The following is a 22,050-nucleotide window of genomic DNA, read 5'->3' as shown; positions in this document are numbered from 1 at the left end:
GACATACTAAATAAAATCACAGATTTATATTAACCCCATATCGGTATACATATGACTTATTATCAGGAAAAAAATACTGTTGGGGGTTGGATAAGACATAACTGGCACCAAAGTGGGTGGGGGTGGGAAGGGTGTGACTTATAAAAATAAAAGAAAAAAGTTAGTGTCTAATCTATAGTTTTTGAGGTTGCTGAGATGAATGGTGATAATCCCAATGCCCTTCAAGTCCGAGCTCAGCCCTAATGAGAAGGTGGGGTGAGAAGGGGTGAATTATATAAAATGTTAAAATTGCTTGGCAACGTAATTGAAGCAACTATCTTAACAGGAAAGGGAAAGAGTGAGTGGGAGAGGAAGTGAGGGAGAGAGAGTAGAGGAGGCGTTAGAGAGGAGAACAGAGGAGAGAGAGAGAGAGAGAGAGTCTATCAGTTGTCATTCAGAATTTTCCTGGGCAGGGCCAGGTTGCTCAGCTAGTTGACATATAAAAACTAACACATTCTAAGAACTATTAAACAAGAGAGAGAGAGAGAGAAGCAAAGCTGCCACAGTGTTTTGCCTCTAGTAGTATAGCATATAGTACTACCTACTATGAGCTGGACTAGGACTTTCATAATGGCCTAGATCGCCATTCCATGTAACAGGACAAATTGAACAGGTGATTAGTGCATAGGCACTAATCACCTTTTCAATTTGTCCTGTTACCACACTTTTCGAGATGGCCGCAAGACGCTGTAGCTAGTGCTGCCCTGGTGGAAGACCACCAAACTATGTAGTACCTACTATAACACTCCAGATTTTTTTTCTTTATCTTCTTGGGCAAAATTAGAACTGGTACTACATTATGAGACTTTTTTCTTTTTTTTGTCAGTGTACCTATGAAATAAATTAGACTTGAAAGATTGTAGGTAGTACCTAAGAAATATTGGGTGGAAAGATGCGGAGGTTATACAAGAGTTGAACCCATTTAATTCCTTTTACTGTATCTCTATTCATATTCTATTTCTCCCATCTTGTTATCCACACTCTCTTGACAATTGTTTCATAGTGCCACTGTGAGGCGTTCCTCCAGTTATACATTTCAAACCAGTTATACATTTCAACTACCTATTTTTAATTTCCCTTTCAGTGCTAAATGACCTTATAAAGTCCCAGTGCTTGGTCTTTGGCCTAAATTCCATATCTTATTAACAATTTCCCTAAGAATAGCAACGATTTGTTATGAAGCACATGCAGTAACTGACAAAGTGAACAAATTATGCCGAAAGAATATAGCTCTTATGAGAGATACATATCCATAATATTTATGGATGACATAATGTTCCCCACCACCGGAAAATTGTAATAGGTAATTGAAACAGCCAAGACAAACGCAAGAAATTTACAAATAACACCAAACCGAGTAAGTCAGCACCAATCACAACAGGCAAAAGAATAAAGAAAACAGACCACATACGAACAGAAGTAAAAAAAAATGTTCAGCAAATATTGTGAAGGAATACAGATATCTGGGATAATGGTGAACAGAAAACTACTCAAAGGAGATAAGCATTAAGAATAGAAATCAAAAGGTTATATATGTTTCACCCCTCCTTATTACAGGACAGGTTGAGAGAAACTAGGATGCATGGGGACTTCCAGAGCGCAGGAGTTAGAAGTGAGAGAGATGATGAAACATTTGTGGTTCCAGCACGATTTTCTAAGGTCAAAAAAAAAAAAAAAAAAAAAAAAAAAAAAAAAAAACAAAGTAAAAAAAAAAAAAAAAAAAAAAAAAAAAAAAAAAAACTGCATTTAGGATCCTGTGCGGAATATCTGAACGAACTTAATGTGCACTTCGTATTCAAGCTTATAGCACCTGGCAAATGGCCTGCAGAATAGGTTATGACAATTTTTTGCTGTTCCGTAACATAGTAACTTCTTAAGAGAAACGATTAACGAAAGAAATGGTGGAGGATCAATCTCGAGTCCCTTGTGGACTGTTCTGAAGACAAAAATTGAAATAGAAGGAATGAGAAAATATGTCACGAATCATTGAAAAGTGAATTAAAGAAAAAAATCAATGAGGTCACTGGAAAGCCTAGGAAGAGAAGAATTAAGAAATGAAGTTGAAATCGATACAAAACTTCAATAAGTATCAGTAGGCTTACCTTAAAGAAATTGAAGCAAGGGATGCTAGCAGTATAATATGAAGGCCAAGTCCACTATGTTGAACCTGAAGACGAAATCCAGGAAAAAGGAATCGAAAAAGAAAAGACAGATCATTTATTTTTTCCGTAAAGATTTAAAGACAATAAATGATCATGACATAACATAGAGACCCTAGCACACACACACACACACACACACACACACACACACACACACACTATATATATATATATATATATATATATATATATATATATATATATATATATATATATATATATATATATATATATATATATATATATATATATATATATATATATATATATCTATATATATATATATATACATATATATATTAAACTTAGGTGAGTACATAACTAGCAATGAGCGTTAAGAACATTAACTGTGAAGCAATTGTTACATTGACTGTAACAGTAAAATTAGTAAGGACAAGAAACTGAAAGGATGCAAATCTAATCTGCAAGATCATAATGAAATTGTTTTATGTATTACTCACAAGAAAGTAATCGATCTCTAAATCAACATAGATAAAAGAAGGGAACATGAATCGAAAACTGAGGAACCGGGAACTAGGATCCTTGATTCCTTAGACTCAACTTAAATTCACAATGTCGCTGGCGGCGCCCTTTAGTTGAAGACAGTCACTTTGTTTATGAAGCTGCAGTTGACGTCTAAAATTGACGTTTAACATATTTAACAAATTAAGTGGTATATTTTGTTAGTAAATGTGTAAATTGTAAAACTAAACACCTCTCAAAGTAAGAAGAAAAATGGGTTAATCAAATCTAAGCAATAGTGGCGCGTCGGGTATTTCCTTAGTGACTCTTCAGGTAGGCTATCCTGTTACCTAGCTACCTAGTATTTGGTTGCAAGTACTTAAATTATCGTTTCTAGTTTTATGTATGAATAATTAATGGTGGAAACAAGATAAGTTGCCAATACCTCGCAAAAAATGTACGGTTCCATAGGTAGCCTTTGGGTGGCGGAAAACTAGGCTAGAACCAGTGGTTAGGCCTAGGCTTAGGTTAGTGGACCCATACGCTAATGTTAAGCATTAAGCATTAACTTCGCCCTTACTTAGACCATGGAAAGGTATTTCCATATAAGCATTCCGCATCGTTCGTCCCCGCTAATATGAAAGCCACCAGGAATTGGGGTCGTCAAATGTATTTCGCAGTGTTTAGCTAGTAAGAGCTCCTGGGGGTTAATTACATATTACTTAAAATTCTTCTTCAGGAGGTAAAACTGCATAGAAAAACTGCAACTGCCATAGTCTAGGCCGCCGCGGAATAGCTATTCCAATACATTTTTTGCAAGGTTTGGCCAACCCATCTTGTTTCCACCATCAATTAGCCTATTCATACTTAAGGTAGATCTAAGCCTGTATACCGCGGCAAACTAGATTCGGCCAGTTGACGTTTTTATATTCAATTTTACCTTCTGAACAAGAATTTAAAGTAATATTTTTTTCGGCTGGCTGTAATTAACCTGTAATTTACCTTTGAAACAATGTAATTAGGCTACCTGAAAAAAAATTGGTGTAAATGTTTAGGAGAGGGCCGCACCAGTTTTTTAAGGTTCAACAACGAGAAACGGCAAGAAACCACCACATTGGTGTTGCAGAATGCGTAGAAACATGAGCAAACTCTTTAAAAACAAGAAACTATCACTCATACACACATATTCTAACCCTAAACCAACTACAATTATAAGGGACCCTAGTGGGAACTGGGGTTTTCGGGTGGGGGGAGCAAGAGAAAAGTGATTTGCGGGGCAGTACCTAACCTGACACAATTGTTTTACCTAACCTAGTGTGCCGTACCCCTACTTAGGCCTAGCGGGGCTCTTCACCCCCCCCCCCTTAAGGGGGTATTTCTACAGAAGCAATCTGCGGTGGCTTAGACTATGGCAATTGACTGTTTTCTATGTTATTTTAGTTGCTGTACAAGATTTAAAAGTTATGTCCATTCGGGTGGCTGTAACTAAGCAGTAATTTACCTTTGAAAGTTACATAATAGCCCTACCAAACTCAAAGGTAAATTAAAGTTTAGTTCCAACCAAACGAAAAAAATATTCCTTACAACCCTTGTAAATCAACTAAAATAACATAGAAAATGTCAATTGCCATAGTCTAAGTCACCGAAGAACGGTCCTGTAGGATGGTACCAAGTATTCGTTACGGTGAGGGAAATGTAAACCCAGCCGCCATGTTTGAACTCCCCAACCACCACGGAGCCATATGTTCACTGGGGGGGCGGGGGGGGGAAAGGTTGAAGGTACGAGTTGTCTTAGCAACACCCCACTGAATAGTAACAGAGACCTTAACGTAATTTTCAGCAAAAGCCTAACACTCACTTCCCTAACAAATAATAATTAAGAATAATGTTTGGACCTTACCTTAAAGGGGTGGAGGGTACAAAGCAGCAGGTGCCTTTAAGAATGCATGGAGGCGGGTCTTGGGTTCCTCAAAATGCAGCTTGAAATAAGCAACAGCCAAGTACCCGACGAAGTTGTACATTTCTCCTCCCGTATCTTGGAGTTCCCTTCACCTCCTCTTGATTGTATTAGTATGGGCACCGGTTTCTGGGTCCACAAAGCTCATCGAGTGGTTGACTGTCAAGTGGACATAACCTTCATCTCCCAGGCAGTCATAAGCCCTCCAACAGTCAGAAATAATAATGGTACCCGGCACAATGTATTCTTTGATAACTGCAAGCAGAGTCCCACTCGTCCTATCGGGTACGGGATCAACGAAAAACTCCCGGGTCTGCCTGCAGATACCACCGAACACCCACTGCCCTTCGATGAGGCGACCTACGTTGTATTTTCTTCTCCGAAACTTCGCCTCATCGATTTCAACAATTGTGCCGGGCCCACCAATTTGCTTCTTCTGTTGGAAGCACCAATTAACTATGACCTGAAATAAAAGTCAGTGTTAGGGTAGGTAATTAAGTAGGATAAATTTCATAATAATGACAAGGCAGGTTGTGTATGAGAGAGATATGGGGTGGGGGGGGGGGGGGGGGGGGGGGGGGGGTGGGGGGGGGGGGGGGGGGTGGGGGGGGGAGGGGGGGGGGGGGGGGGGGGGGGGGGGGGGGGGGGGGGGGAGGAGAATGATGTAGGAATGGAAAAGGGTGATGGGATAAGCAAAATACTTACTTCCTGGGAGAAGCTGGCCCAATCATTAATTGTTGAGTCTGACAGTCCAAGTTCTGTTCTTGCAACCTTGTAAGAAAAGAAATCACTCACATACAGGTATGCGAAGAACAGAACTGTCTCAACATCAAGGTGGGACCCAGAGAACCAAGTGCCCTTAAACAAGGAAAAGTAGTAAGAACAGCGTTTCTTCGCTTTCTTACTATGCGGTCGATAAGACCGGTCACACCTAAAGGTAAACGTGGAGGGAAAAATACCAATTGTAAACCTCAAAACAAGAAAATATGGAGTAGGTCATAAATGGTATAGGTGTAATATAATATTGCCATTAATCTAGGGCTGGGTCATATCACGGTTACATGTAGAAACCAACAAACTACTCGTAAGGTATTTACCTGAAGCACTTCTTTTGCAAATCTAGGCAGCACTCATTCCCACAATGGGGGCAAAAGACCTGCTTTTTCAGGAGGTCGTGGTCCTGGCATAAACATATCAGCCGTTCATAATTACCTGAGTAATAGGCAGAGAAATCTTTGTAACTCAATGGGGGCAAAAGACCTGTTTTCTCAGGATGCCGTGGTCCTGGCATAAACCGATTAGTCATTCATAATTACCTGAGTAATAGGCAGAGAAATCTTTGTAACTCATGTAACAATTGTTACATGAAGTTGGCAAAGAGTTCCTGGTGAGGGGCTGGGGCGAGCGTGAAGTTGATGCACCAGTCGAAGTCATGGCGGCAGATTCAACAGTGTTGGAGTTGTACGGTTAGGAGGTGGTAGGGAGGCCAGACTGTACAAAACAGGGTAGGGGAGGTGGGGTGGAGTAGTAAAAATGCTTTGATGCTATTGGTTGAGTCAGGGTGGGGCTGAGGTAAATGTACAAGCACTTAACAAAATAAGTTGGCAATTTTAAGGGTAATAAAAGGAAATGGGTAGTTAAGGAACTAAATGTAAATGTGGGATGGGTTCAAAATATGAATTAATACAAACACATATATAACGGGCCCAGGAGGGGGTGGGATATAAGTCCTGGGTGGTAAATGTCTAAAGTTGTTTTAATAAATACTAAATACCAAATTAAACATAGGTTACCATATAACAAAACTAATTTAACTTGTAGGGGATGTTGCCTGACCAAGGAGGGTTGGCCTTGCTGTACCCCCCCTTAAAGAACCAAACCAACCTAACATAACCTAACCTAGCAGGGGATGTAACCTAACTTAGTAGGGAACTTAACCTAGTAGGAAATGTTGCCTGACCAGGGGGCTCCACCCCCTGTACCCCCCCTTAAAGGCCTAACCTAACCTAGTAAGGAATGTAACCTAACCTAACCTAACCTAGTAGGGAACTTAGCCTAGAGGGGATGTGGCCTGACTGGGGGGCTCATACCCCCCATGAAGACCTAGCCTAATCTAGTAAGGAATGTAATGTAACCTAACCTAACCTAGTAGGGAAGTTAACCTAGTAGGGAATATTGCCTGACCGGGGGGCTTGGCCCCCGTACCCACCCTTAAAGGCCTAACCTAACCTAACCTAGTAAGGAATGTAACTTAACCAAACCTAACCTAGTAGGGAATGTAACCTAACCGACCTAACCTAACCTAACCTAGTAGGGAATGTAACCTAACCAACCTAACCTAGTAGGGAACTTAACCTAGTAGGGAATGTTGCCTGACCGGGGGGGGCCCCCTTAAAGGCCTAACCTAACCTAGTAAGGAATGTAACCTAACCAACCTAACCTAGTAGGGAATGTAACCTAACCAACATAACCTAACCTAACCTAGTAGGGAATGTTGCCTGACCGGGGGCCCGTACCCCCCCTTAAAGGCTTAACTTAACCTAGTAAGGAATGTTACCTAACCAACCTAACCTAGTAAGGAATGTAACCTAACGAACCTAACCTAACCTAACCTAGTAGGGAAGTTAACCTAGTAGGGAATGTTGCCTGACCGGCCGTACCCCCCTTAAAGGCCTAACCTAACCTAACCTAGTAAGGAATGTAACCTAACCAAACCTAACCTAGTAGGTAACCTAGTAGGGAATGTAACCTAACCAACCTAACCTAGTAGGGAACTTAACCTAGTAGGGAATATTGCCTGACCGGGGGCAACCCCCCTTAAAGGCCTAACCTAACCTAGTAGGGAATGTAACCTAACCAACCTAACCTAGTAGGGAACCTGTAGGGAATGTCTAACCAACCTAACCTAGTAAGGCTTAACCTAGTACCTAAGGCCTAACTAACCTAGATAACCTAATAAGGGAACTTAACCAACCTACCGTAGGGAATGTTGCCTGACTGGGGGGGCGACCCCCCTTAAAGGCCTAACCTAACCTAGTAAGGAATGTAACCTAACCAACCTAACCTAGTAGGGAATGTAACCTAACCAACCTAACCTAACCTAACCTAGTAGGGAACTTAACCTAATGGGGAATGTTGCCTGACCGGGGGGCATACCCCCCCTAAAATGCCTAACTTAACCTAGTAAGGAATGTTACCTAACCAACCTAACCTAGTAGGGAATGTAACCTAACCAACCTAACCTAACCTAACCTAGTAGGGAATGTTGCCTGACTGGGGGGGGCGAACCCCCCTTAAAGGCCTAACTTAGTAAGGAATGTAACCTAACCAACCTAACCTAACCTAACCTAGTAGGGAACTTGACCTAGAAGGGTTGTTGCCTGACCAGGGGGGCCGTACCCCCCCTTAAAGGTCTAACCTAACCTAGTAAGGAATGTACCCTAATCAACCTAACCTAACCTAAACTAGTAGGGATGTTGCCTGACCGGGGGGCTTTAACCCCCCATACCCCCCCTTGAAGACCTAACCTAACCTAGTAAAGAATGTAACCTTACCAACCTAACCTAACCTAGTAGGGAATATTGCCTGACCGGGGAGGCTTCGCCCCCTGTACCCCCCTTAAAGGCCTAACCTAACCTAGTAAGGAATGTAACCTAACCAAACCTAACCTAGTAGGTAATGTTGTCTGACCGGCCGTACCCACCCTTGAAGAACTAACCAACCTAGCCTAACCCGGTACCCCTCTTCAAGGAAGTAAAACTAGTAGATAAACCAACATATAACAAACTAAACCTAGTAGGGTATGTTGCCTAACCGGAGGGGATTCGCCCCCCAGTAGGTAAAATGACATATAAACCTAACTTTGAAGGGTGTGGAAGTGTTGTAAAATGTTAAAAGTAACTGTACATAACTGCATAATAGTAAGGAAACTGGAAGGGAAGTGTAAATTGTAATGTTGGTAAAACGGTATAATGGAATATATTTAAATGTAGGTTTTATAATAATAATGGCAAACTATATAATTAAATGTAGGTTTTATAATAATAATGGCAAACTTTAATCTAGGTATTGGTATGGGTGAGAAATGCATTATAAATGGTGTAACGTAAAGAGCCAGTCGTGAATACTGGAAAGGGGAGGGATTGAGTTGTGTATAAATCATATAGGGAGTGTGTATGTAATATGCAATGCAATGTACAATTTCACGTAACAGGCAGGTAGGTAGGTATCAAAACGTCCTAAAACCTAGTTCTAGTATCAACATGTAGGCATTTTTAGGTGTCTGTCCTCAATTATAACATAATATTTCAAATTAAATATGGTGAAATTATTAGGTGGGGATATTTCAAAACAGTTATTATACAAATACTATGGAAAAAGGAAAAGGAATAAACACTAGAATTCACATAACATGTTTAATAAACAAATTAGGTAAATGCTTTTATGTAACTCAACGTATGGTTACCAGCCAGGGTTCCCAGATGACACCACTACCAACCAGCCAAAGTCTACCATGAAAGCAGCCGAAATCCCGACAAATGGAAATCCAAACCAACCTAAATAACCGCCAAATATATGTGCTTTATATTTACTTTTATAAATGCATATTTTTTTATCATATATATGCTTGTATAGCTGCACCATAGTTTTAGTTACATAGTATAAACTAATATAAGAATACAGGAAAAAAAAACAAGAATGAATTGAAATTTTGAAATGAGGCTCGCTCTCCGAGAATTCGGCGGCCTGTTTTGTGGTCGTCTGGTGTGAGTGTAATTTTTTTTTATTCCATCTTCATATTTTGCTTAAATGTTACCAAGTTTTTACTGAAAACTTATTCAAATTCCCCAGATTTTCCTGAAAACCTTTGAAAATTCCCAATCTGGGGACAGATTCCTCAAACGTGGGATCACTGTTTAGCTCAAATAGAAAGTTTCTGAAAACCAGCCAAAAAACCACTTAACCAGCCAAAGTGAATTTTTACCAACCAAATTAGAAAAAAAGCCAAATTTGGTGAGAAACCGCCAAATCTGGGAAAACTGTTACCAGCCAATCCTTCACTCAGTCCGGTAGCAACGTAGGGTCATACTGTAACTTGTTTGGCTAAATACATGTATCCCTCTCGTAAACCCCATTTTTTTCCTCACTAAGAAGTCTAAGTTTAGGCCAAAAGCTCCCTTACAGTTAGCGCATGCGCAGTAGCATTAGCGCATGCTCAGTAGCATTAGCGAATGCGTAGTAGGATTCAGTGTCGTGGTAGTAGTAGTAGTAGATGAATATGGATGTGGAACGGCTCCACTATCGCTAGTTTTGTTATCTCTTATTTCCGCCTGTATTTCGTGTTTTTAAAAGTGATAAATGTGGGAAATACCACAATAACACGGCAAAAACTCCCCCCAAGTGGTTTCTCCCCACCCAACACCCCGGTTCCCATTGGGGGTCCCTCTTACCATAGGATAGAGTTGGGGTTTTGTCCCCACCCAAAACCCCAGTTCCCAATGGGGGTCCCCTTTACCGTAGGATAGAGTTCAAAGGTAAATTAGTGTTGTCCGAATAAATATTACTTCAAATTCTTGTTCACGAGGTAAAACTGCATAGAAAAACCGCAACTGCCATACTCTGGGCCGCCGCGGATAGGTACACTAGATCTACCCTTAAGGGCACTAGTATGTCTGTGGGACAAATGCTAGTTTTTGTGTATTTTCAGAGTACACTTGACAAAATCACTGGTAGATGTAAGCCTGTATACAGCGGCGAACTAGACTCTGGCAATTGACGTTTTTCTATAGAATTTTACTTCCTGAACAAGAATTTAAAGTAATATTTTTTTGGCCGGCTGTAATTTACCTTTGAACTCTATCCTACGGTAAGGGGGACTGATGGGAATGCAAGGTTTTGGGTGGGGTAAAACACTTTGGAGGATTATGCCTCAAACTCTATCCGTGGCACGGTAAGGGGGTCGATGGGAAAGTGGGTTTATGGGTGGGGTAAAACACTTGGGGGAAGGTTTTGCCGTGTTATTGTGTTATTTCCTCTTATTTATGACAATTGAAACACGAAATACAAGCTGAAATAAAGTGATAAATAAACCGATAATGGAGCTGTTACATAGCCAAAATCCACCTATTACTACTGGTATTACGACACCGAATCCTATTGCGCATATGTCATGTTATAGGGGAGCTTTTGTTTCAGACACCAACTCCTTACCTATGTTTCACTTCTAAGCTTGCCTTTCTTTAAGGGGTACCACCCCCTGGTCAGGTAACACGTTCTACTAGGTTAGGTTAGGTTGGTTAGGTTAGTATCATAACCTATACTCCCTGGTGGTTACATATCCCACACCCTCTACCGAATTAAAATATGCCGGTTTGTTGAAGTTTCTTGGCCCCAAACCAAAACTTTGAAGATTATTCAGTCGAAGTAGACTATGGCAGTTGACATTTTCCTATGTTATTTTACTTACTTTATGGAGGAGTTATCGATTTCCATTGACAACGTCTGAGAGAGAGAGAGAGAGAGAGAGAGAGAGAGAGAGAGAGAGAGAGAGAGAGAGAGAGAGAGAGAGAGAGAGAGAGAGTAATTGGTGGTTGGATGGTTAACGACTGACTTGGATGTTGGTGAGTTCTGGGTTGTCTGCTGGTGCTGTTAGTTGTTAGAGTTCTGTGTTTTGGAGGCAGTTTTTGGTCAATCTTTATTGAGATCTGGTGACAGTCAGTAGTGTCGGGAGCAGTATATTGAAGGCATTGAAATTCAAGTTGTGTGTTGTTGATTTGTTGTTAGTTGTAATTAAGTTTGATGTTAATTGATTTGGAGCTGTTGTGCCGATGTTGGTGGATTTGTTGTGCTGGTGAGTTTCTGTTGGATTATGTGTGAGTTGTTATGGTTGAGGGTTGTTGTTGGTGAGCTGTAGTGATTCCTTGGTGTTGTTGTTGGTTGTGTGTGTTGTCTTTTTGTGTTGATGGTTGTTTGTGCAGTGGTCTTCGGTTGTGGTTGTGTGTCTTTTTTGTCGTTGTGCTCCATTTTTGTTGTTTTGTTTAGTTGTGGGGTAGTGGTCCTTGGGTGTTGTGGGCTGTTGGGTTGTGGTCCTTGGGTGTTGTGGTGTTGTTGTGTTATGGATTGTGGTTCTTGGTTGTGGTCTTTGTTGTTGTTGGTATCTCCGTGACCTCGACTGGCAGACAGCACAGCATAGCCTGGAGTGTCTGGAGTTGGGTAAGTACATGTGTTTTGAGAGTTTTTTGTTATTGGGGGTTTGTGTAGGTCAATTGTCCTGCATAGTGTGAAGAGGAAAGTGTGACTGAGGGTGGGTTTGGCAGTTGGATTGATTAGGTTTATGTGGGGAGGATTTGCCTGCTTGCTTTTAAGCTTGTGATCCCGCCACAACTTTACAAGAGTTTACGGTAATATTTTGCCGGTCGACTGTAATCTGTCAACTGCCATAGTTTACTTTACCAAGGAATGTGGGCTTAGAATTACCAAATCACCATAACTTAAATAACAGTCACTACAAGATACTGGAATTTTGTCAACAGGATCTGGAATATTATCCCGCAAATGCTGCTCAGTAGTGCTGGCTACCAGCTCCATGTCTAAGAAGGAACTGAAATAGCGTTAGTAAGATAATGTTTTCTTGCACCGAGAAAATTTTTGAGAAACCCGCGCCATTGGCCAAAGTTTCTGAGGTGTCAAAAATTTATAAAAATGTCTACATTCGCTGCTGCATTTTGGTGGAGTCAAAAACACAGTTGTTCCTACACCTTATACAAACCTGGAGTCCTTTACTTTGGATAGATTGCAGCTCAGCTGAAACTACCGGCTAATACATTCTTTTATACCAAGGTAGTTAACTACAGGGCTGGTAGTTACCTGCCCGGTGGTTGGGAAGCACCGCCTTCCCACCGGCTCACTGAGTAGTCACTTTGATTACAGCCGGCAGCGAGAAAAGATCTCTCTTTCGCTCTCTCTGCCTTTTTGAAATATTTATTACATTCTTTTTCTTTTACTAGATAAATGCAAGTATGACTGATGAGGAGGTTATGCGTTCCTGCCCTGGTGTCCCTGGTTGAAGGTGCGGGACTTTCATGAGCAGGATTGACGGAGAGCCCCACTCACTTTGTACTTCTTGCAGAGGACATTCCTGTACATTGCAATCCCCCTGTGAGGAGTGTCATACCTGGTTGCCTGCCCAGTGGGTTGATTCCTTGAAGACCAAGCGACCCAAACCTTCAGCTTCCTCGTTGGGGACTCGTCCTTCGGGACCTTCAGCGTCGCATTCCTCCATGAGTGAGGAGCATAAGAGCTACGAATTAACTCCTATGGTAAAACAGGAAGGCCTGACCCTTCTAAGGGTGTGCTCCTGACACACCTTCAAGAACCAGCAGTGACACTCAGAGAGGCAGTAGAGACTCCTCTCAGAGACGTGCTGATGCGCACTCTCCTTCAGTACCTGCTGGATCTTTGCTTGTAAGATCCTTGTCTTTGTGTGATGCTACAGTACGCACAAAGAGCCTTCGCTGGATTTACAATCCTCCTCAGTGTGCGATACCTATGGCACGCCCACAGGAGGTTTCACTAATTGCACACTCCCCTGGAGTGCGGGATGCTTCGGCATGCACACAGGAGCCTTCGTTGGAGAGAGGTCGCAGAGAGACTGTCTCTCCCTCTTGGGGTCAAAGTGCCAATGCACCCCCCCCCCCCCCCTCTACACCTGCGCATGCTGCTACACATCTGGAACACCTTTCTGATGCACACCATTCATCTCTGCGCCTTGTAGCTCCTGTACAGCGCACTCCGACAGCACGTGTGAATACGCATGCTTCCTCTAGACTGCACTCACCTGAAGCGCGCGTTGCCCAATGCGCTGCTTCACCTTTGCCTCACCAGCAGCATAAGTGCTCACTGATACACGCCACTGCACATGCATGCCAACACATGTCGCCAGAGCATTCATCTAAATGCTCCCGCAGCAGCTCTATGTCCCCGACATCACGCCAGACGCGCTCCTCTTTGTCTTCCACATATGCTCCAAGGCGTGGTTTTTCACCTGCAGAATGTCAACACTCTCCAATGCGTTCTAACGCACTGTTTTCTTGGTGTTCTCTCGTGCACCAATAGGCGCGCTATGCGCCTACACGTGCTTACATATGTTCAGAACCTGTGTGCATGCCCACACTGACATGTGCTTCTGCTCTGGCAGAAAGGCACACACCTGTAGAACCTTCTCCCTCTGCCTCTTTCAGTGTTTCGGCACGAAAAGCAGAGATGTCCGAGTCTCGGTACCCGTCCTCGGAGCTTCCATCGGCTGCTACTCCTCTGGAGGTCTCATCTCCAACTCAGGATCCTTGTAACGCTGCAATCCAGCCTTCCCGAAAGCAGTCATATCGGCTTTTGCTGTTCAGCAAGGGGCATCACTCTCTGACATGTCCTTGAGAACGGGGCCGCAAGCTGGTGATCGCTCTTGCGGTGATTGCTCGGATCCCAGGGTTGATGTGACGGCCCCACGGGACCGTGTACGCAGAGACCGGTGGGGGCTCCCCCATTCGGTCCTCTGGAGATACCTCGTCGACTGGCTCATCCTGGTGAGCTCTTGCTATTAGTAGTTGCTACAGGACATGGATCGGCCTCTCGAGTTCTGTTACAGCCTAGGGTCATAGTAAATCTTGAGAAGTTCGATCTCATCCCCAAGCTGAGGATAAAGTATTTGGGCATGCTGATAGATACAGTAGCAGCAAGTCTTTCTCCTGGACATTTGTATCAGCAGGTTCAGAAAGCGGCGCAGCTGTTCTTGTCTTGACAGGAGCAGCCAGCTTGGCAATGGCAAGTCGTCATCGGTCACCTGTTGTTGGAGAACCTGGTCTCTCATGGGCAGCTTCACCTTCATTCTCTCCAATGGAGAATGAAGGGTACTGGTCCTAGTCTCAAGACCCTCAATCCTTTTCCATTCCGCTTTCAGAGGAAATGAGAGGATTTAAACTGGTGGATGGACAACAGGAACCTCTTAATAGGAGTATCCCAGCATACTCCCCCTCCTGACATGCTTCTGTTCTTAAATGCATTGATCGAGGGGTGGGGCGCACACCTAGGGGAGTTGCTGACTTTGGGGGTGTGGAACCCAGACGACAAGCAGCTTCACATCAGCATCCTGGAACTCAAGGTGGCCTATCTAGCCTTCCAAGAGTTTTAGGATCTAGTGATGGGACCCTGGTGTTGATAAGTTACAACTCCAAAGTAGTGGCATGTGTCAACAAGCAGATGGGTCTTGTATCCCTCCTGCTGCATCAGTTGACATTGCAGTTGCATGAGCGGGCAGTAGCTCAATCGGTAGAGCTGTCAGCATAGTACATTCCAGGCAAGAGGAATGTGGTGGCAGATAAGCTCAGCTGTCAAAATCAGGTGATAGGTATCACGAAGAGGTTGTTTGAGTTGTTGGTGCTTCTGGCCATCGATATGTTCACCACCCGACACAACAGAAAGCTTCAAGTTTTCTGCTCCGTCATGCCAGACCACTCCATTTTGTCTGATTCGCAACATAATCAGCAGGGTGTTGATCACCCGAATCTTAGGATGATTCTGGTGGTATCCTGACCTGCTAGCTCTGCTGTCTGAGGCACCAAGAGAGATTCTTCCCTGGCCCAACCTTCTGTGTCAACCATATGTGGAGTGGTACCATCAGGCAGTGCAGTCTGTCTCTTTACGGCTGGAGACTATCCAGCATCTCTTCCAAGAGAGAGGCAGTGATGGCTGGATATCTCGGACAGTCCTCTGCAGCACTATAACAGGGGAAATGGGCTGTCTCCTTTCATAGACAGGGGTTTCTCTCCGGTTGGAGCCACTATTCAGCAGGATGCTGGCTTCCTTGCCGAGTGAAGCTTCTTCTCTCCGTTTCAGCTGTGAAAGGCTATTGGGTTGCACTTTGCCTAGTCTTATGCCTGAAAGGTTCAGACATCTTCTTTGGAGATTTTGCTACTGATGAGTAGCTTTGAAAGGTCTTGCCATCCCAGGGACCTTGTGAGGAGGGCCTTGACTCTTGCACCATATGAGCCTTTGAGAGTTGTCAGACAGGGATCTGACTCTGAAGACAGTCTTCCCCCTCCAAGTGAGACTGCCTTGACGTGGTGAGGGGGCTCTTGAACCCCTGGAATTTGTTCCTAGGTTTGAGTCCAAGAGTCTTGTATATTATTATGCAAGTACAGTAGTGCCTCAGGTTACGAAATTAATCCATTCCGAAGCGGCCTTCGTAAAAATATCCAGAACTACGTTTTACATGTAAGTTGCCTAATTCGTTCCAAGCCCTACAAAAACACCACAGTAAATTTTATAATAAAGCTAAATTGACCAATAAACAATGAAATACAACAATTTGGACTATTCAATACCTAACCTAACCGTTACTGTACACCTGTAAATAAAGTGTATTAGTGTACAGGGTACAAGAAATACTATACGTACATGTACGTACGTATGTAGTAAAATGTGGAACCTTACCTTTCGAGTGAGGCGACTTCCGAAAGTGACGACGGAGGAGGAGGACAAATGGCAGAAAACACGAATACTTAACTTTACGAAACACATTAGAAAATGGCAGAAAACATTAACACAACTCTACAAAACGCATTAACAAATGGCAGAAAACATTAACACTTCTTGATTATCTCCATCTTCCTCTCCATAGAAAGCATCCTCTTCTTTCCATGAACTTCAGCAACATTCTTGGGACCCATGGCTAATAATGTAAGTAATTAAGTTCACACACAACACAATAAAGTAACTTACAGTACAACAAAAGCGAAATCACTTGCACGAATTTACGTTAACGAACTAAATCTACGTGAACGAACGAATTCCACGTGTGTACGATAACGCTGCCGAAACAAAATGGTCAAGGAACTCCCTTATGTAGATGCATGATTGGATAGATGCTGACCAATAGAGAGCAGGATCTTACGGCAGTAACTAGCATCAGGAACCAATGGGAGAGCGGGAGGATGGTGGCAAGTCTACTGAGTTGGCGATGCGCGAGTTTTAAAATTGTTCTCAGCAGCCCTGGGCGAATCTCAGACTTTACAGTACATACACCCTTTCGCAACCTGAATTATTTTTGTACACAGAAGCAAAAAAATCTTCGTCTTTGCCTTCGTAACCTGGATTTTTTCGTACGTAGGGACTTTCGTATGTTGGGGTATGACTGTATACAGCAGTACCTCGAGATACGAAATTAATCCATTCCGAGGCACCCTTCGTATCATGAGTTTTGCGTATCTTGAACCGTATTTTACATGTAAAATGGCTAATCCTTTCCAAGCCCTCAAAAACACCCCAGTAAATTTCATAATAAAGCTAAATTGACTTATAAACAATGAAATACTACAACAATTTGGACCATTCAATACCTAACTTAATACGTACTGCTAATATGTATTACATAGTACCTGTAAATAAAGTGTATTAGTGTACATGGTACACTAATACACTTTATTTACACTAATACACTTTATTTACAGCGTACGATGCATGATGGGATCATGGGAGGGATACTGTACGCACATACGTAGGTAGTAAAATGTGGAAGCTTAACTTTCGAGTGAGGCTATCTCCGAAAGTGGCGACAGAGGAGGAGGACAAACGGCAGATACGTACACTTAACTTTACGAAACATAAAAAAATGTCAGGAAAACATAAACTAAACTTTACAAAACACATTAACAAAACTGTAACACTTAACTTTACAAAAAACTTAAAATTAAATTTTTTTGTCTTTTTGATTTTTACATTTTTTTTTTACTTTTTTATACTTTACGTATTTTGCAAAATTTCAATTTCTTCACCACCAAATGAATGCCAGTCCGTTTACGGAATTTTTCGAACCACCCATGAGAAGCCTTGAACTCTGGGGTTGCTGTCGATGTCCCCTCTCCTCCGTCGTCTTTGGCTCAGGCAATCAAATCGCCGAAAATAGCGCTGGCCTTCTGGCAGATTGCCGTCTCGGTTATCGTATCGCCATCCATTTCTTTGTCCTCAATCCATAGAAGAAGCAGCCTCTCCATTTCATCATGCACATGGCTCCTCTTGTTGGACAAAATAGTCACGCCCTTGGAAGGTGTAGCTGCTTTGATGGCTTTCTTCTGCTTAAGGATGGTGCCTGTCATCGACGGATTTTGGCCGTATTCCTTAGCGATCACACTCAACCGCAAGCCAGCTCCATACTTTTTTATTATCTCAATTTTTGTCTGCATAGAAAGCATTCTCTTCTTTCTGTGAACTTCAGTAACTTTCTTGGGACCCATGACTATACTGTACGTAATTAAGTTATGTAGTATACTAATTAGGTTCTCACACAACACAATAAAGTAGTACAACGAAATCACTTAACACGAATTTACGTTAACAAACGAAATCGTATATGTGAACGAACGAATTCCGTGTGTGTACGATAACACTGGTGAGGAGCAATGGCTGAAGAAGAACGCCGCTACGTACGATGCATGATGGGATCATGGGAGGGATGCTGACCAATAGGAGAGAAGGATCTCATGGCGGTGACTAGCATCAGGAACCAATGGAGAGCGGGAGGATGGTGGCGAGTCTACTCAATTGGCGGCGCGCGAGTTTCAAAATTGTTATCGGTGGTCCAGGCGAATCTCGGACTTTACAGCAACAACCTTTCGTATCTTGAGCAATTTTCGTATATAGAGCCATAAAATTTTTTGTATTTGCTTTCGTATCCCGAGTTTTTCGTAAGTTGAGCCTTTCGTATCTCAAGGTACCGCTGTATCTGTTTTGGACTATTTTTAATTTTCCAGTTTTTGTAAAATTTAGTGGACCTGACTAATAGGAAAAGATATCATAGTTGGGACTGGGTTTATATCTGAAGCCAAATAGTGGGAACTGTACTACTTGATAACATTTGGACCTTAGAGGTATCAGATTGATAGCTCAAGGGAAGGACTATTCTTCAGGGTTAAATCACGGATTCCAGGGGGGTCTGGTTCTGGGGAATAGGACTCTCGGCATTCTATCCGGTTTGCCCATAACATGATGAGGGTGGGAATGATTCTTATTCTTCTTCCCAGCTAGATTCCCATTTTTATATGGGGTCGCAGTTTTGGATGAGCCGTTTCCATCTATTTCTATCCTGCACTTCTGCCTCATCAATTCCCTTCTCATGTAAGTCATCTCTCACACGTACAGTCCTTCCCTCTCTTGCTTGGTCTCCCTCTTCTTCTTGTTCCTTGAACCTCCATCCTCATAGTATGTCTCCCAGCATGGTCCTCATCTCTCCTCAACAGGTGTCCATACCATCTCGGCCTCCCCTCCTGCACTTTTTGATACTTCCACCACCTTAGTCGACCCCCTTATGTAGTCATTTCTGATCCTATCCTCTCTTGTCACCCCAGACATCCACCTAAGCATTCTCATTTCTGCCACATCCATCATCTTCTCCTCTGTTTTTCTCGGGCTTGCTGTTTCCGTACCATACAGCATTGCTGTTCTTACCACTGTCTTGTGAAATTTTCCTTTTAACCTCATTGGTACTCTTGTCACAAAGAACTCCAGAGGCCACATTCCAGTTGTTCCAGCCTGCCTGTACCCGATGTTTTACTACTTCTTCCGTACTTTCTCCAGCGTTAACAAAGGATCCCAAATACTTAAACTTATCAACTCAATTTGTTCTCCACCAAGCTGTATACTTTCTCTATCATCCCCCTCAGTGGTGGTACACATATATTCTGTTTTAGATATACTTATTCTCATTCCTCTGTCCTCCAGTACTTGTCTCCATCTTTCCAATTTCATTTCCAGATCTTTCCTGCTCACTGCGCACTGAATAGTATCATCCGCATACAATATATATATGCTCCATGGTACTGCCTCCCTTACTTCCTCTATTATAACGTCCCTCACTATGTTAAAGATAAATGGGCTCAGAGCCGACCCCTGGTGTAATCCTACTCTCACCTCAAAACCCTCTTGTCTCCCTGACACTGCTCCTCACTCTGGTAAATACATTCCGGTACATCTCTTGTATCAATCGCACGTACTTCTCTGGTACCATCTTCTCCCTCAAACTCCTCCATACCTCTTGTCTCGGGACTCAGTCATAAGCCTTTTCAAGGTCAATGAATACCATATGTAGGTCCCTTTGCTTTTCCCCGAATTTCTCCATTAGTTGCCTCAGACAAAATATACCATCTGTTCTTACCCTTCCCTTCATAAATCCCATCTGCTCTTTACCTATTTGTACTTCTTCTCCCAGTCTAGCATCTATCATCCTTTCCAGTATCTTCAAAGTGTGGGACATCAATTTAATGCCCCTATAATTACCACACTCTTGGACATCGCCTTTCCCTTTAAAGATTGGGATCAATATACTCCCACGCCACGCATTTGGTATCTTTTCCTGTTTAAGGATGTTTATCATAAGATCGTACAGTATATCCACACTTCATCTCCTAATGCTTTCCATGCCTCCACAGGAATCATGTCTGGTCCGGTTGCCTTCCCATTCTTCATCTTCTTCAGTGCACTTAGTACCTCTTGCCTAGAAAACCTCATTACCATTCCATTGTTCACTTGCCTATCCTCTCTTATTAGTCTATTATTTTCTTCATTTAAGAACTGTTCGAAATATTCTTTCCATCGCTTCACAATTTCTTCCTCCTTTCTAAGTACTACACCATCTTGATCTTTTATTTGTTTGATATGTGTAATATCTTTGGTGCTCTTATTTCTAGCCTTTAATAGCTTGATCATCTTCTTTAATCCTCCCTTTGTCCCCAGCTCATTATACACATCATATGACTTTGCTTTAGCTTGGGCTACCACCTTTTTCACTACCTTGTTTTTTTCTCTGAACCTATCTCTGTCTTCCACTGACTGTGACTCTTCCCATCTTTTCTTTGCCGCCTCCTTATTTTTTACTACTTTCTCAATGTCTTCATCCCACCACCAACTCTCCTTTTCTTCCCATATGATACCAGATGTCTCTCCTAGCAGCTGCTTTCCATTTCCTTCTTATTACTGCTGCATTTTGTGCCCACCATTCTTGAACATCTTCAATCCCTATATCAATATCCTCCAAAACTCTCCTCTTAAACTCTCTCTTCTTATCCCCTGCCTTCTCTAATTTGTACCATTTAATTTTCCTTATCCCTTTAGCTTTGGTTTTTCTTTCCCATTTTAACTTAAAGTCCATACATAGCAGTCTGTGTTGGGGGGCCACATGGTCGCCTGGTATAACTTTGCAGTTCTTGACCCCCACCAGCTTTATCCTTTTATACAGGAAGTAGTCTATCTGGGAGCAGCTTCCACCACTCCTATACGTTATTAGGTGTCCCCCTTTTCTTCTTAAAGAATGTGTTTACTATTGCCATGTCGAATGACACAGCAAAGTCCACTACACTTTCTCCTTCTGGGTTTCTCTCCCCAGTTCCATGGCCCCCCATGCACCCGATGTTCTTCCAGTTCTTACATTATTCCATCCATGTCTCTCCAGAAATTTCCCTTCTCTTCTTCTGTGCAACCAACTTGTGGTGCATATGCACTTACAATATTCAGAATCTCTCCTCCATAACATATCTTCAATTTGATGATACAGTCATTCTTTCTGTGCACTTATATCACTGTATTCTTCAGTTCACTAGACAGTACTACTATGCCAACTCCATTTCTGCCTTATAGCTTATATCTATCACCCAACTCTAGCTTTGTTTCCTTTCCATCACATTTCTTGCACACACATAACATCTACTTTCTTTTCTCTCATCAAGTCAGCCAATTCTCTCCCTCTCCCAGTCATTGACGCAATATTAAATACTCTAAACCCAATGTGAGCTTGCTTCTCTAGCTGCACCTGCTACGGAGTACGCCCTAGCATTACCTTTTTCCATATTTCGGCTCATTCCATGTTTAGGTTTTGGCACAGATTTTTACAGCCGGATGTCCTTCCTGACACCAAACCTCCCTATTTATCCAGACTTGGGACCGGCGCCCATAAGGAATAAGGACTTGTTTACCCCCCAGGTGGCTAGGTGGGGATGATTGTATTCTAGTAATACTCTCAGTCCTAGTAAGCGGGTTTGGCTTACACTTGGGCCACTCTTAATCATGTGCCATTCCCTGTGGGTGTAGGGCAGGGGGCGAACATTTGGGAGTCTGTTCTCATTTGTGCCATTGGTGGAGGAATAAACTCTATGATATAATTTTAAGGTTTTCAGGTTTATTTACTTATTTTTTTATATACGTACTTCAATCTTTGCCTAGTAGTTTTAAGAATTCAATTACCCTTGGGCCCTTTGATGATGGTTTGGCACAGACGACCAATGAAAAGGCCTCGACACGAATGACAAACCTTGGCATAGACTTGACTATGGATGTGGAATGCTCCAGTGGTGTTACTACCTCTCAAGGTAGTCATCACAAATTGAAAACTCG

The 22,050-nt window shown here is 42.5% G+C and overlaps 1 protein-coding gene across 1 annotated transcript in view; it reads left to right on the top strand.

The window, feature by feature from the left end:
* Positions 1-2,777: 2,777 nt before the first annotated feature.
* LOC135212712 (serine/threonine-protein phosphatase with EF-hands 2-like) overlaps positions 2,778-22,050 on the top strand; it is a 535,058-nt gene continuing 515,785 nt past the window's right edge. Inside the window, exon 1 of the mRNA XM_064246402.1 lies at positions 2,778-2,996. The gene's annotated coding sequence lies outside the window, so the exon portion shown is untranslated. The remainder of the gene's footprint in view (positions 2,997-22,050) is intronic.

This window comes from Macrobrachium nipponense, chromosome 41, assembly GCF_015104395.2.
Source record: "Macrobrachium nipponense isolate FS-2020 chromosome 41, ASM1510439v2, whole genome shotgun sequence".
In the NCBI taxonomy this organism is placed as follows: Eukaryota; Metazoa; Arthropoda; class Malacostraca; order Decapoda; family Palaemonidae; genus Macrobrachium; species Macrobrachium nipponense.
This window is presented reverse-complemented; position numbering and strand designations above follow the sequence as displayed.